The sequence below is a fragment of the Pyxicephalus adspersus genome, chromosome 1 (genome assembly GCF_032062135.1).
Source record: "Pyxicephalus adspersus chromosome 1, UCB_Pads_2.0, whole genome shotgun sequence".
In the NCBI taxonomy this organism is placed as follows: domain Eukaryota; kingdom Metazoa; phylum Chordata; class Amphibia; order Anura; family Pyxicephalidae; genus Pyxicephalus; species Pyxicephalus adspersus.
This window is the reverse complement of record NC_092858.1, coordinates 59,668,983-59,683,773: the sequence shown is the minus strand read 5'-3', so window position 1 is coordinate 59,683,773 and position 14,791 is coordinate 59,668,983.

Genomic DNA, 14,791 nt, shown 5'->3' with positions numbered 1-14,791 from the left:
AGCCGTCCGGCGGAGAAAAAAAAAAAACGGACGGCTCCTCCCTGCGTGCGTGATGACGTCGGCGCGTGTGCGGGAAATTCAAATAGAAACTCATTCATTCATTTTGTATTGGATTCAATACAAACTCCTGTATTGAATCCAATACAAAATAATTCAAATAAATACAAAGTGTGTAATTGGTAAATTCAAACTGTCATTTTGTATTGGATTGAATACAAACTCCCGTATCCAATCCAGTACAAAAAATAAAAAAAATTAAAAAAAGTAAATAACTTGGAAATTCAAATTTATATTTTGTATTTGATTGGATACAAACTTGCGTATCCAATCCAATACAAAATAATATAAAATTAATACAAAGTACATAACTGGTAAATTCAAACGCTCATTTTATATTGGATTGAATACAAACTCCTGTATCCAATCCAATACAAAAAAAATAAATAAAATAAAAGTAAATAACTTGGAAATTCAAATTCTTATTTTGTATTGGATTGGATACAAACTCCCGTATCCAATCAAATACAAAATAATTCAAAACAAACCCCAATAAATACAGAATCAAAGTTTTAAAAATTGCCACTTATTCCCTGGATGGCTAGTGTGTAACACTGTGTCTTATCTTACCTTTGCTGATCTTCGCCTAATTTTGACCATTTGCTGCCTGCTTTGACCTCTGCCTGGACTCCGACATCTCTGCCTGCCGCCTGCCCTGACCTCTGCCTGGACTCTGACATTTCCGCCTGCTTTGACCTCTGCTTGGACTCTGACATCTCTGCCTGGACCTGGACATCACCGCCTGCCTGACCCCTGCCATGGCTTCAAGCTTTGTTTATGTAGTCATGTTTAAGCTGTGTTTTTAATTTTATTAAAAGTAATTTTTTTTTTTTAAATGATTGTGTGTTTCAAACATTTTTTATATTCATAATATCTACTAGAACCCCTGTTCGGTAAGTTACAGGTCTACAATTTAAAAAAAAAATTTCATGAAAAACAGTGGATCACTTTTGGTACAGAAATCTAGACCTCAGTGTAACGCTCAGGAGGTTAATGAGTCACCATGTTAAGAAATCCAGGTTGAGTCTACTGATGTTGAAAACAAGGCAACAATGCTTGTTTTTGTGCGATATATTTTTCAGGAGGATGTGCATGAGGATATGTTATGTGCACTTTTGTTGCCAACCAACACCACTGCTGCAGAGCGATTCAAGGCTTTGAATGATTACATGTCAGGAAAACTGAATTGGTCACTTTGTGTTGGTATATGCACAGATGGGGCGGCTGCCATGACTGGACGGCTTTCTGGTTTCACTACTCGAGTCAAGGAGTTTGCTCCTGAATGTGAATCTAGGCATTGTTTCATCCATAGAGAAATGCTGGGTAGCCGAAAAATGTCACCTGAGCAAAGTTTTGAAGGATGGGATTAAAATGATCATCCACATTAAAGTGCATGCCTTAAACTCATGTATGTTTGTGCAGCTCTGTGAGGAGATGCATGCAGAGTGCACACTTCTCTTATACACAGAAGTGAGATGGCTTTCTAAAGGTAGATCACTGACCATAGCTTTTTAGTTACAAGAGTTACAAGAAGCCTCCAGAGATTTTTTCAGAAAAGCACTCTGCACTACTGGCAGCACATTTTAGTAATGCAGAATGGGTCACAAAACTTGCCTACTTGTGTGACATATTTAGCCTGCTCAACAAACAATCTGTCACTTCAGGGAAGAATGACTCTGTTCTGTTCAAGCTGGCAGATAAAGTGGCTGCATTCAAAGCCAAACTTGATTTATGGGGCCAATGAGTGAACATTGGGATTTTTGACATGTTTCAAATGTTAGCCGAGGTTGTTATCACGCCAGGGCCTTATTTCTCCCAGCTGGTGTATGATCACCTATCTCAGCTTTCAATAGAGTTTAAACATTATTTCCCAACCACCAAAGACCCCCGAAATGGGAAAGAATGGATCTGTGACCCATTTGTGAATAAGCCAGGAAAATCAACTTTGTGCCTGAACAGGATCAACTGCTTGAGGTTGCAAATGATGATGGCCTTAAAAGTATGTGTGAGACAACTTCAAATCTCCATACGTTTTAGATTAAATTCAAGGCGGACTATCCTGAAGGTGCCACAAAAACACTGAAAAGTCTGCTTCCATTTCCAACATTCTATCTTTGTGAGGCAACGTTTTCTGCCCTGACATTAACCAAAAAGAGATTACGGAGTAGACTGAACATAAGAAACACACTTCGCGTGTCACTGTCTTCCATCGTCCCCACATGGGTTCGTCTGGTTGCAGAAAAACAAGCTCAGGGCTTTCACTGATTCAGCATTATGGTAAGTTGTATCATTTCTATTACGATATTATACCTTAATAATAATCAAAATTTATTTTATATTGTGCATAAAACTGCCCTATGCAATATCTGCTGATAGAGCCAGGAAAATATTGTGATAAGCCAATAAGGAAAGGAAGAAGATCAGCCGTTGTATAAAAAGAAAGGCATCCCCGGCATACCTGTACACATGTTTTATCCAATCATCAGTGGGCACTGCAGACCTTGCTGTCAGCCGCTGAGCGCTCACTCATTTAAAGGAAACCTGTTATCTGACAATTAGGGTGTTGCCATTCCTGAATAGGAATCACAGAAATAACAATACCTGGATAGATGACTCACACATTGATGCCAGCATGATACTCAAATTAATATGTTTTTTAGAAGGACGGTGTCACCTGTCTAGTTTCTTTTTTTTACTTCAATTTGTACTTGCAGGACAACAATAATGCTATAATGGGAATGAAAATGTCACAACTGTTCATTGTAGAATAATTTGCTAACAAAAGATACTTTATATCTGTCGATATTTTATGCATATATTGATATTCCATCACCGTGACCTAACCTTTTCATTGCTGTTCATGGTCCAATCCTAATACTCATATGCTAGCTCTGTCATTGTACTCAACGTGGATCTAACTCATTTTAGATCCACGTTCATCCACTCAATTTATGGATGACACAAACCCGAGTTACAATAATATAGGTTTTATCTTTGTTTAAACCTCCTAAACTGTCAAAAAAGTCCCCTGGCCTCTCCACCACTGTGGCAGTGAAGAGGGGACTGCAGGGGCTCATAGGAGATTGACATCATCAGTCAAAAAGGAAAAAAGAAGCACTAAACTTTCTGACCAATCAGAACAGTGGTAGTGGTTTTGAATTTCAACTTAGGTAAGCAAGTTTAGGGTTTTTTATTGTAAGCAGGGTGACACTTTGTGTATGTGGAGTGACACTGGGCTTCGCGGAGGAGGATGGTGATAATACTGGGCTATGAGGAGGAAGATAATAATGATACTGAGCGATAAGGAGGAGGATAATAATGTTGATGATTCTGGGCTATGAGGAAGAGGAGGAGGATGTAGATGATTTTGGGCTATGAGGATGATGATGATGATACTGGGCTAGGTGGAGAAGGATGATGATGTTGATGATTCTGGGCTATAAGGATGATGATGATGATGATACTTGGTTATGAGGAGGAGGATGATGTTGATGATACTGGGCTATGAGGATGATGAGGATTATTATGATGATGATAGTGGGCTATGAGAGGGAGGAGGAGGATGATGATGATACCAGGCTGTGATTATACTGTGCAGGGGACCAATATGTTAGAGAGATGTGGGGATCTGATCTGTGTTTTGTGATGGTGGTCAGATCTGTAGTAACATCTATGACATCAGTACTAACTGATTGCAGAAGACAACACACTGATTGGTTCCAGGGCCGGGGCAGGAAAGCTTGAGCAGTAAGAGAGGGCTGTGGGCAGAGATGGCATGGATGGATGGCAAAGTCAATTTGCCACACACAAGATGGCTGCTGAAATACATATTATGGGTGGTTGTTTTGTCACGGTTGCAAACTGACACAGCCAGCACCATTAAGGGAGTCAGACATTTCAGTTGAAATGAGAATAGATATTTTACATCAGGGCTGATATTAGAGTTTAGGTCTGCTTTAACCTTTTAGTTGCCTGTAAAACATATTTAAATGCAAAACCTAGAATATAATATAATGCAGCTCACTAGTCCTTTAGATGAGGTAGCTGCATTAGTTTTCTCTTATTTAGCATTTTTTTACTTCATTTGTATTTGGCAATCTGCCCAGTAACACACATGTGATGACATTTTACAGTACAGAAAATACCTGTTGATCTGCTAAGTCTTTGTACCTTCATATAAACTAAAAAAGACATCAACAACTATGTTATTTTCTCTTAGCTTTGAATCCCATCAGTCCGTCAGTTTAATGGTGAAAAACGAAGGCCTGTGGGACATCATAGTTTGCCCAAAGATATTATAGAGACATGAGTGTAGACATAAAAGAACAGGAAGTATTTTCTTTGCAGGATTACCAAGGAAAAAGGTCTCCAGAAAGAAAACTAATGCGGTCATTACATATATGAACTGGACGGAATCATCAAATAACTCTGTCAATCAATATTTAGGTCTAAACAGATTTAAGTCTAGCATTTCAAGCTAATTGCAAAGTGCCAACCTGCCAATGCAAACATGTCAATTCCTGCAGCTACAATGGGGGATCCCCAGCTGTTTATATAGTGCTATGTAGAGCTCTGAGAGCTATCATTTATATGACCTGAATTGGTAAAGCTCTCCTAGGCTGGAGAAGATAGACTCCTATAGCAAGCCTGGAATAGATTTTCTATTGGAGTTGGCAAATGTTTTCAATCCTGGACCAGAGCCACTCCAGGCATGTTTTTTCACCCAGGTTCTCCCATGGTATTCTATATTCTTAAGTCTTGGAGAGCTTTAATAAATCAGGCCTGTAGAATTCTTTATTTGTAACTGGATGGCAGGGGTGGCCATGCATACATGGATGATGTGACTGACAATGGGTAAATAAATTGTAGTCTCATTATCATCTACTTAACCCTTACTTAGCCCTTTACTCATCCTTTAGGGAATGCACAGGAATGGCAATCTAGGGGCTCCCTTAATCAAGGAAGCTTCCAGATGGCAATAAGCACACACCCTACAAACCCCACCGCCCACAACCGATTGGGGAATTGAGGATCTGTCCCTGAAATATGGGGCCATTTGCACCTGTTGAGGGAACAGGAGAAGGGGAGGCACATGTTTGCTGCCTTCTTTTCCTGTCCAGCCAGATTCCATGCCTTGAAAAGAGGCTTGTATCAATATGTCTGCATGCAGTTCACCAAAATGTATTAGTATACAATCATGTTTTAGTTGAAATACGAGCATGTTGACCTGCTAATCACTAATGAAAACACAGGGAGATGATATTAGTTACTTCAGGGTTTTGGCTATAACCTGTACTAAGTAGAAATTGTAGGTTTCCTGCTTCAAATAGAGATCACAGAGTGTCACTCTCTCATACACTAGTACATACACAGTTACTAGAATAGAGATTCCTGGAGAGCCAATGCATTTCAGGGATTTGTGTCCCCTTCATCGGTGCTAATATTATGATTATTACTGCATTTCCATTATAGTGGATAACGAGAATAATATTTATATATTTATATAATAATTATATTATTTAAAATTTTAAATGAAAATAATATTTCAGCTTAGCTTATTGGAAGTGATAAGGACACTGCATTTCTGTCAATATCAGCCAGTATTATTAATAGTTACTAAAAAATGTTCTTGGACTGAAAAAGGAAACAAGTCTAGCTACCACTTAAGCACTAGTAATCTACAGTATGTTCATTTTTGTCCAGATATGTTTTGGAATGGAATGGATCCTAAGCAAGGAGCAGCCAGGAAGTCGCATCTTGCTGATGCAACAAGGGGAAACTGTATAGGAACAGGTAAATCATCTGTTAGTGACCATGTGCTCTCTTAGCAATTTCACACTCAGGCCCATGCCAAATGAGCAATTCTGACTCTGGTCACAACATGCCAGGGGCAGAAATGCTCATCAGACGTGGACCTAAATAAAAGTTTAAACCACCAGTAGGTTCCTAGGTGAAAAAGAAAAGGTTAAATTATCAGTTCCCTATAAAAGATGGAGTAGGATACCTAATTGTTGGTGGGTGGTGAGCCAATTTGTGATTCTTTAAAAGCTTCAGTTATCACTGCTATCCAACACATATGTTTCTAAACACCCCACTGAGCACTGTGGTTTTACTAGCAGGCCCTTACACTACATCACTACTGTGTTCTGCGGGATCATAGGATTGTGAAATCACTGAATCCAGAAGAGGGTATAATATTCAACACCCTGGAAAGTATCTGATAACAGCAGCACCTGGAGTTCTTCAAGAGAACAATATTTTTGGTAACCACCTTCCAGGAAGAAACAATACCTCTTCTTTTTCAGGGGGCTGATAGTTCATTTTTATTTTTTTTACTTAGCAAAAGCATAATTAAATAAAAGCCTTGAAATATTTACTAGATGTCTAGAGTGGTTTCTTTCAGGGTCTGCCATGGCAAAGGGGTGACACTATGGAAGACACTGAATGTTTCTGAATGACACTGAATGTCTCTACAGACAGATGTCTAGGGAGGAGTGAAACTAAATTTTTACGGTGAGGTCTGCTGAAACCCATCCTTTGTTTTCAGCACTAAAAAGTTTTAAAATAGTCATTCATAGAAGACAAACCGAACGGATTGTAAAAATTTACTGATCTAAAATTGTATATTGAAAAAAAAAATGCTACTAAGTAATTAGTAAACTTAAGTGACCATCTAAAGGGAGGCTGGGGATGCTCCTTCTTATGTGACACTGGAATAATTACATTTCTCATCCTTATTCACAGACGTAGGCAAATAACTGCAGCAGCTCTGAATAAGGCTTTCTCCAGCTGCTGCAGCATATACTGCACATTATGATAAACATTATGCTTTAGAACAAATATTATGGTACTTAGTAACAATTCAAGTTCTTTTCAATAGATTCACTCACACAATACATGTTGTAGGAAGAAAAATGCTTCACTGATAGAAAGAAATCAGCTAAGACACGCAGACAATTCCTGTTCTCATTACTGATTCACCAGTGTTTCACCAGCCAGTCAGATCCCTACCGATCTTATTTTCAGGCAAGTCGGTTGTGTTTGATCACTAAGGGTCCATTTAGATCTATATGGTGCTTTAATGTACATGTATTAAAGCATGTTTATCTCATGCATTATCCTTTATGCATAAAGCAGTCTATGAAAAATGGGCTGCAAATGCATTCCAGCATACTAAAAAAACATTCAAACTTTTTTTTTTTGTTAACAAATGTAAGATGCTTTTTACATTGGGATGTCATTCAAGATGAATGGGACCAAAACGACACAACTCTTGTGACTAATTTTACTGCAGGGGGCACAGTAATGCATTGGTAACCAAAGCTTGAATGGGCTCCAAGGGTTGCTGCAAGTTTAATGTTTTGATGCTGCATAAATAAGTCTATAAGTAAATAAATAAGTCAAATAAATAAATAAATATTAGTCAATAACTCTCAAAAAATGTTTTTCTTAACTTGGACTTCTAATTTTAATAATTAAATCAGACATTCATTGACTCGTTTGACATAGACCTATCACAAACTAGACACTTGATTAAAAGACAAATGCAAATACTACCTTAAGTGAAAAATGCTTAGTAACATATCAAGGGCCAGGAGCCTGCGAGTGGAAGAAGCTAGGTGTGGGGCCAACATGACTGTGTGGTAAGGCAGAGCAGGCATGGTAAGGTTAGGAGGCTATGAGAAGGGAAGTCATAAAATGTTCAATGATTGAATTGCTTAAAGGAGAAAAATGGGGGCGGGGGAAAGGCAATATAAGACAATGGGAATTGGAAGTGAGTTCAGAGGTCTGGACGGGGTGCAAGTTTCCCAACCTCACATAGACTTGTTGGTAGGGTTTATTGGTTTGGCAGTATGAGGTCCTCGAGGGCAGTGCATTGATAATTGGAGGTCTCCTAAGTGGTGTGATTTTGTATGAGTCTGTGTGAGTCTTCTTGAAGGGTCATTCTGATTTGCCTGGTTTTGTGACCAGTTTACTTTCAAAACTGCATACCACCAACAACATATCAAAAAAGTAAATTGTCTAGCAAAAGACTAGAATCCCCTTTTGTATGGATGTTATTTTAGATGCTTTGGACAGCAATATTGCTCTGGATAATCAGTACTCCAATATCAGCCTGTGAGGGCCCTTTAAACACAAGCTGCTGGTGTCCTAAAATAAAACCATAAGTGGCACAGTTCTATGGGAAATTACCATATTTGCTTGTTGCTTTCATCATTGAAGAACAATCATTTAGGTTCCACTAAAGTCACCTTTTCTACCCTGATATGATATCATTCTGTTGCAGGCAAGTAAAAGCATTTCCACAGTCTCCTCTCCCTAGCGGTAAGAAGCAGCAGAATCAAGCTAATCTATGTCAGATGTTTGTTAACGTAGCCAAGAACTGTACAGGCAACAAGGTTTACTTGACTGTGTTCTTGGACAAAGCATTTCAGCACAGGTAGTAGTTGCTGACCGATGATGGATGGTTTGACAAAGATTTTACAGTCCTTCAGAAAATAAAAGTGGATTAAGGAATTGTCAGGGAGAGGAGTAATTTGTTTGAGAGGTAATGAATTTGTGTAAAGTGTAACACGTGTACATTACACAGCATACAAGCACATCAAAAAAAGAATGAGATGAGAGGTCACCTAGATGCACTTTTCCATGTACCTCTGGAACACAACATCAAAACCAAATTGATTATATCAGCCAGCATTTTACAAAATAATTATTACAGTGCAGGGTATGTAAAAAATAAATAGCACCAAGTATGAATGGTGATTATTGATTCTATCAAGAGTACCCGTATGACTTTATAATTACATGAGTATTGTTATCATAAAAAATGAAGAAAATATAAAGCAGTTCCCTACAGAGTACTTAAAAAGTCAGCACTACATAAAACTCTCGAAATGATTTGAAGCAACAGTTGTACATTTTAAAGCTGTCATTATAATCTATTTCTTAAACAAGAACATCTCAAGGAAAAGATACTTAACAAGTTCTTTATCAAGAGTGTCTTTTTGTCAAATGACTCGTCAAGAAAGGGTAAAGATCATAAAGATATAGCGAATGAGTCAAATACAGAATGCCAAACTAGTAGACGTGTCCTCCGCCTGCAGCAATGCTTGATTTCTGTTGTACTTCTTGTTCTTGGTGTACAGCATCAATTTACAGCTCTACGGGTGATTTTTTGTGGCAGACGCTACAAGTTCCATGAAATGTTCTTGAGAACAAGGGCATGCACATAGTAACACATAATAATATGTTTCATCAGTTTCAGATTTGGTCGTTGTACAATCCAATATTAATATTAAATGCATTTAATTAGTCACAAAATTTAAAATGTGTTATATATTTTATGCTGCTTGCATACCCTTGTCTGTATAACAATATGTCGATCAACACAGGAGATAGCTTTAGTAATTGTTATGTGGCAGCTACTTATTCAAGATCACAAGATGTGCTGACAAAGGGTTGTTCTATGTCTGGATGTTCTGATATTTAATAATGCCGTCAAGTGTTATGAAGAGTAAGCATTGGCATTTAGGCCAAGTCTGTGCTACAACACTTCAAGTTAAATATAAAGAGATTTTATAGCCAACCTCCAGCCAAACCACAATGACCTCAGTAAGATCCTGTGCCAATGGCATCCTGTCACCAAGACAATCAGACTCCGGATAGGAAGTGAGGGAAAAAAAAACTTTTAGGGACACAAAGAGACATTAAAAAACACATAGGTGTTAAACTGGGAGTTAAAGATTAAACAAGTAGGCCATTTGAAACATACATTTGGTTTGTAATACCAAGGGCAGTGGTGTCTGTGATTGAATACACATTCTTCTCTGTGGGCCAACATGTCACAGAGCCTAACTCCCTGTATCCCAACTAAATAGAAATGGCCATTGAGAAGACCAGAACTGCTTTTTCTAAATTGGCATTTATGAATTATGAAAAGTTTTGCCAACCATCCATAAAAAAGTTCCAGTGAAGAAGATGCTTTCCTATTCTATTTATTAATGGTCATGTACCCTCAACTTCTGCTATATGTTGGTTCCTGGTGTCTAGAACCTGCACTCTCCTGATACTGTCTTTCCTGTTCCTTGATATCCAGAGCAAAAAAAAATGGAAGCCCAATCACTGCAGGTGGGCACTTGTGAGCAGGATAGTCTGGTCATGTCCCGAGTAAATATAAGGAATGGTAATGCTTTCCAAAAGCAAGATGTATGGAACATTCAAAGCTGGGGGCAGCTTAAACTTGGAAGAGTTCCAAAACTCGCATCTGACATTGTTAGTTCCACATTTTACCATAGTACAGTATAAGCTCAGTTAGGTATACCCTTTAGTTTGCTGTAGAGCGCTAATGACACTGCAATCTCAATTTTTGAATTTGTGGGCCTCTTGTCATAAAAAAAAAAAAAAAAATACGTTTACAACCCCATTTACAAGTTATATACTGAGAATTTACCTAATTGTGTGCATGCTTAAATGTCTTGTAGAGATGTGTTATATATATTTAGTTAGGCTTTAATCAGTTGAACATGGATTCAGTTGCTGTGCATTACTGTGTGTACACCTTCTCTGTTAGCAATGTTCTATTAAATAATATTTGCAGCACTTTTGTACGATATAATTTCCCTTTGTGTGGGTGTATGTATGCTTTCATGCATGAGTGACAAACATAGAATTTATCCTACAACAATATGCTTGCAGCTTTACCCTGTCTGTTTTATTGATAGTGCACTTTTTTGAATTTATTATAATTTATATGTTAGTTTAACTTTTCAAACTGCCACCAAGACTCAGAAGCAGAAATAAATGTAAAATAAAATATTAATAAAAATAAAACATCCACAATGATTTGGGAATATTTAAAGAATTCTATAATTTGAGAAAAAGGCTGGCTTTCATGCCATTCTCTTTTCTCAGCCATAAACCAGGAAACTAGCCAAAGTTGGGAATTCTGATTTTACTCGCTGTGTGTTCTAGGTCCATAGTTGAAAAAAAGATTGAAGCCAGTGTCAGCTAGTTAATTAACATTTTCAAGGAATGGCAGCCCACATATTTATTTATTGGTACAATAGAATTATGTTTAGGTAATACCTTAAAAAACATACCCATGTATGATTCATGTAAAAAGAGGTGAGATGCCGGTACCTCTGCCTGCTGGTCTCAGGTGAGGTTTGTGATGTCATCACTGTGCTGCTCACTGTTCCCCCTGCTGGAGGCTTTGACATGAGGAAGCAAAGTTCTGCCTCTACCAAGATGGCTGCCTTCACACAGAAAAAGGTGCTTAACATGACATATCAACTGCAGAGACATGACAATTTATATTGCTGACTAGTCTTTTGTTTTCTGTCTACTTTTACCCAGGCACAGTTTTTAAAGTTCAGTTTTACATCAGTAGTTTTGGCTACTAGCAGTTCCTCTACTAAAATCGTAGAATATGAACACTTTAATACACACAGATGGAAACAAGAACCTAGGACAGACCTATGGAAGGAGTAAGCAATTTCATGCGGGCCGCTCAGCTGCTTTGCAGATATGACATGAGGTGTACTGAACCACTCACTGCTATTCTCTGCCAAGGGTAGATGCTACTTGTACCGTAGTGTCTTCCTTGAGGGAGTAATTCATTGGTGTGAGGAAGCAGTAACCGCACCACGGCTTCACTGCCAGTCTAAACACAGCTTAGGCTTGAAATCTTCATCCTCCAACTTCAATAGTTCTCTCAATATTTCTAGTAAAACATTTAATTTCCAACTTTTTATTATTCTGACTCATTCTGAAGTCATAGTTAAGAACATTTAGGCATTTACATTTTTTCATTAGTGAAGATGGATTAAACAATGCTAATGCACATTAGCAAAATGGCTTCACAGCTACAGCTATCTAAATGCTGCAGCAAAACAGTCAGCCGTTACACTGTAATAGCAACATTTGTTTCCAACAAACCACTTAAAATTGCCACATTAATATAGACAACATGTTACATAATCTTAGTGTTTATTTCACCATATTTAGTTTTTATACAATTTTTGTGGGGCCATGCCTTGGTATAGAGACATGGCAATAATGGTGCCGTGACCTGGATACCAGACCATTCTGTTTAGGTAATGCAAATCCAGTCTAAAATTACTTTTGTTTTAATAGGTATTTAAATAAATAAAGCCAGGTAATCTTGCCATGAAGTGTTTCAACTCTTCCTGTTATAAGGTGACAACAATTTGTGTCCCAATTTGCTCTCCTGCATTTTCACCCAGCAGCGGCCCTTTGAACAAGAATGTGTAGGCAGAAAGTGACTACAAAGAGGATATCAACAGCACAGTGATGGAAAGAGGGTGAAACAAATAGGCAGGAAGTGGCTACAAAGGGCCCAAGTCTGTGGAGGATACACTTTCATTAGTGAAGCTGGGTGATCGAGCAAACCTGGAATAGATATGATTATAATATAATTAATAATATATTAATATAATTATAATATAATAATTAGAATATAATTTCCTAGCAAATAGCAAATGACTTTAAAAAATTCCATTCCAGGTTTGACGGATCACCAAGCTTCACTGAAGAAAGTGCATTTTCTCCAGGCTTGGAGAGTTTTAAGAAATCAGGCCCAATAAATCCAATAGCGCTTAGAAGAAGTTGGAAAAGTATGGAAACAAATTTAGGATACATAGAGCTTCAGCAAATTGTTATAGGCTGACCACCCCGCCAAGATACATCTTTCCATTGAAACCTTGGTAAAGCCAATGAAAAGCAACAGGCCTGCTCCTTTTCCACCTCTGTATAAAAAAAAAACTGTAAGGAACATTTTTATTTCACACTGACAACACAGTTCAGCTTGAAGCCAGACAAAAAAAAAGCACCATTACAATCAAATTTTCCTATTAATTCCTATGCTGACAGTATTTCTTGCTTTGTAATTCTTAATATGCAGTTTAGCATTCTGAACTCATCCCTTTCTAGGACTGTGCAGCTCATTGAAATACTCAGGTTGCACACATAAAATATGTAAATAAGAGAAGCACTCGAAAAGAAATTAAAATGCATGTAAACCCAAGAACATACACACACATTTATATATGGTGTGGTTCCCGATTTAATATATAAAACAACTTTCCTATCCTCATCTTCAAAAGGTGGCAGATGTTCTGTATTTTACACAGAAGTGAACTGCAGGACGGAAAGGGGGCAAATCGCAGATAGAGAGGTCAGAATTTTATGAACTATGAATGTCTGATAAGATCAGCAGGTGTTTTTTCAGACTTATCAAACAGGTATAACAAAATACTTGCAACTTTGTATTTAACAAGAAAAAAGGAGCAAATAATAAAAGATCTTTGCTAGGGTTTACTTACATTTTAAAGGATAAATATCAGAGACTCTACCATTAACCAAACATTCACTGCAGTTGTAACAATATGTGCATGTACTTTTGATTAATTCTTTCACCTCAGTAAATTATTGTGAAAAGTCATATTTACTGTTTTATAAATACTTTCCTTAATGTTCATTGACAGAATCTGTGATGGCTAGCTACTGGTATGGTCAAAACTAGAATGAAATGGACAATCTATATAAATGTATTATATATATATATATATATATATATATATATATATATATATATATACACACATAGGAGAGAGAGAGAGAGTACATAATATATGTAAATTGATGCATGTACTAAGCACTGTCATCTTCTATCATTTCCTGTCTCTAAATGAATGCAAATGGGCTTGCTGAGAAAATAAATTGAACAACATATTTTTGCTAGAATAACAGGGATGTGTATGTTTGCAATTACAAAGTAAAGGTCATGGCCACATTTTGTACTTTCTGTATGATAATTTAAGGGTTGTACCATATTGTAGTTGCCCCTTACCACATCAAGAGCTTTTACTCTTCACTTTATCAGTAAGTCTGACTGAAACATCCTGCTGTGAGCAGATGGATGGAACTGACCTAAAAGTTCCCTTCTCTTTCGATGTAACTAAGAACATAGGGATATATAAGTTATGGGCTATAGAGTTCATCTTTATGCATAATGTACATCTTTCATTGTGTAAAAAATTGTAAACTATTCTAAGAAAAATCTAATATAATATCTAAGACTGAAGAAAGCAATATCTGAGTTTCAAATACATTGTTATCTTCTTGTGTGCTTGTGTGTGCTGTAATTATATTGCCATTGGCACCACTATCTCAAACACAGCAACTACTGACATGACAGTAGAAATATCTCTGAAAAACTGCACCAGTCCAAAAATATGCAAATAAACAAACTTCAGTTACAACATTTTCGAAAAAACACATATTCACAAAAAATATTCGTAATCTACAGTGTTCAAAGAAGACACATTTAACTTAGTCTAATAGTAAAGACCAGAAATTATCCCAATGAACTATCACCAGGTATAACAAATCAATAATATCCTTCCTGACAACCTGGTTGCTTTCATGCCTTTCCAGTTCATTACTTTTTTGCCATTGTTTTTCTTTTAATTGCTTATCAGATTATAAATTATTTTTTCTGTGCTGCAATTTTAAATTTCAATTAACTCATTTCAAAAGTATGTAAAATATATATTAAATTTCTATAATTAATACTAAGAATTCAGTTAGAACTCCATGAATATCTGTTGCATTGAATTTTGATACTGTTTAATAGTTCTAGAAAAGGTTTAAGAAATTATGTTATTAAAAAATAGCATAGTGACAATTCCTGATCGTGTTGCTTCAGCATATT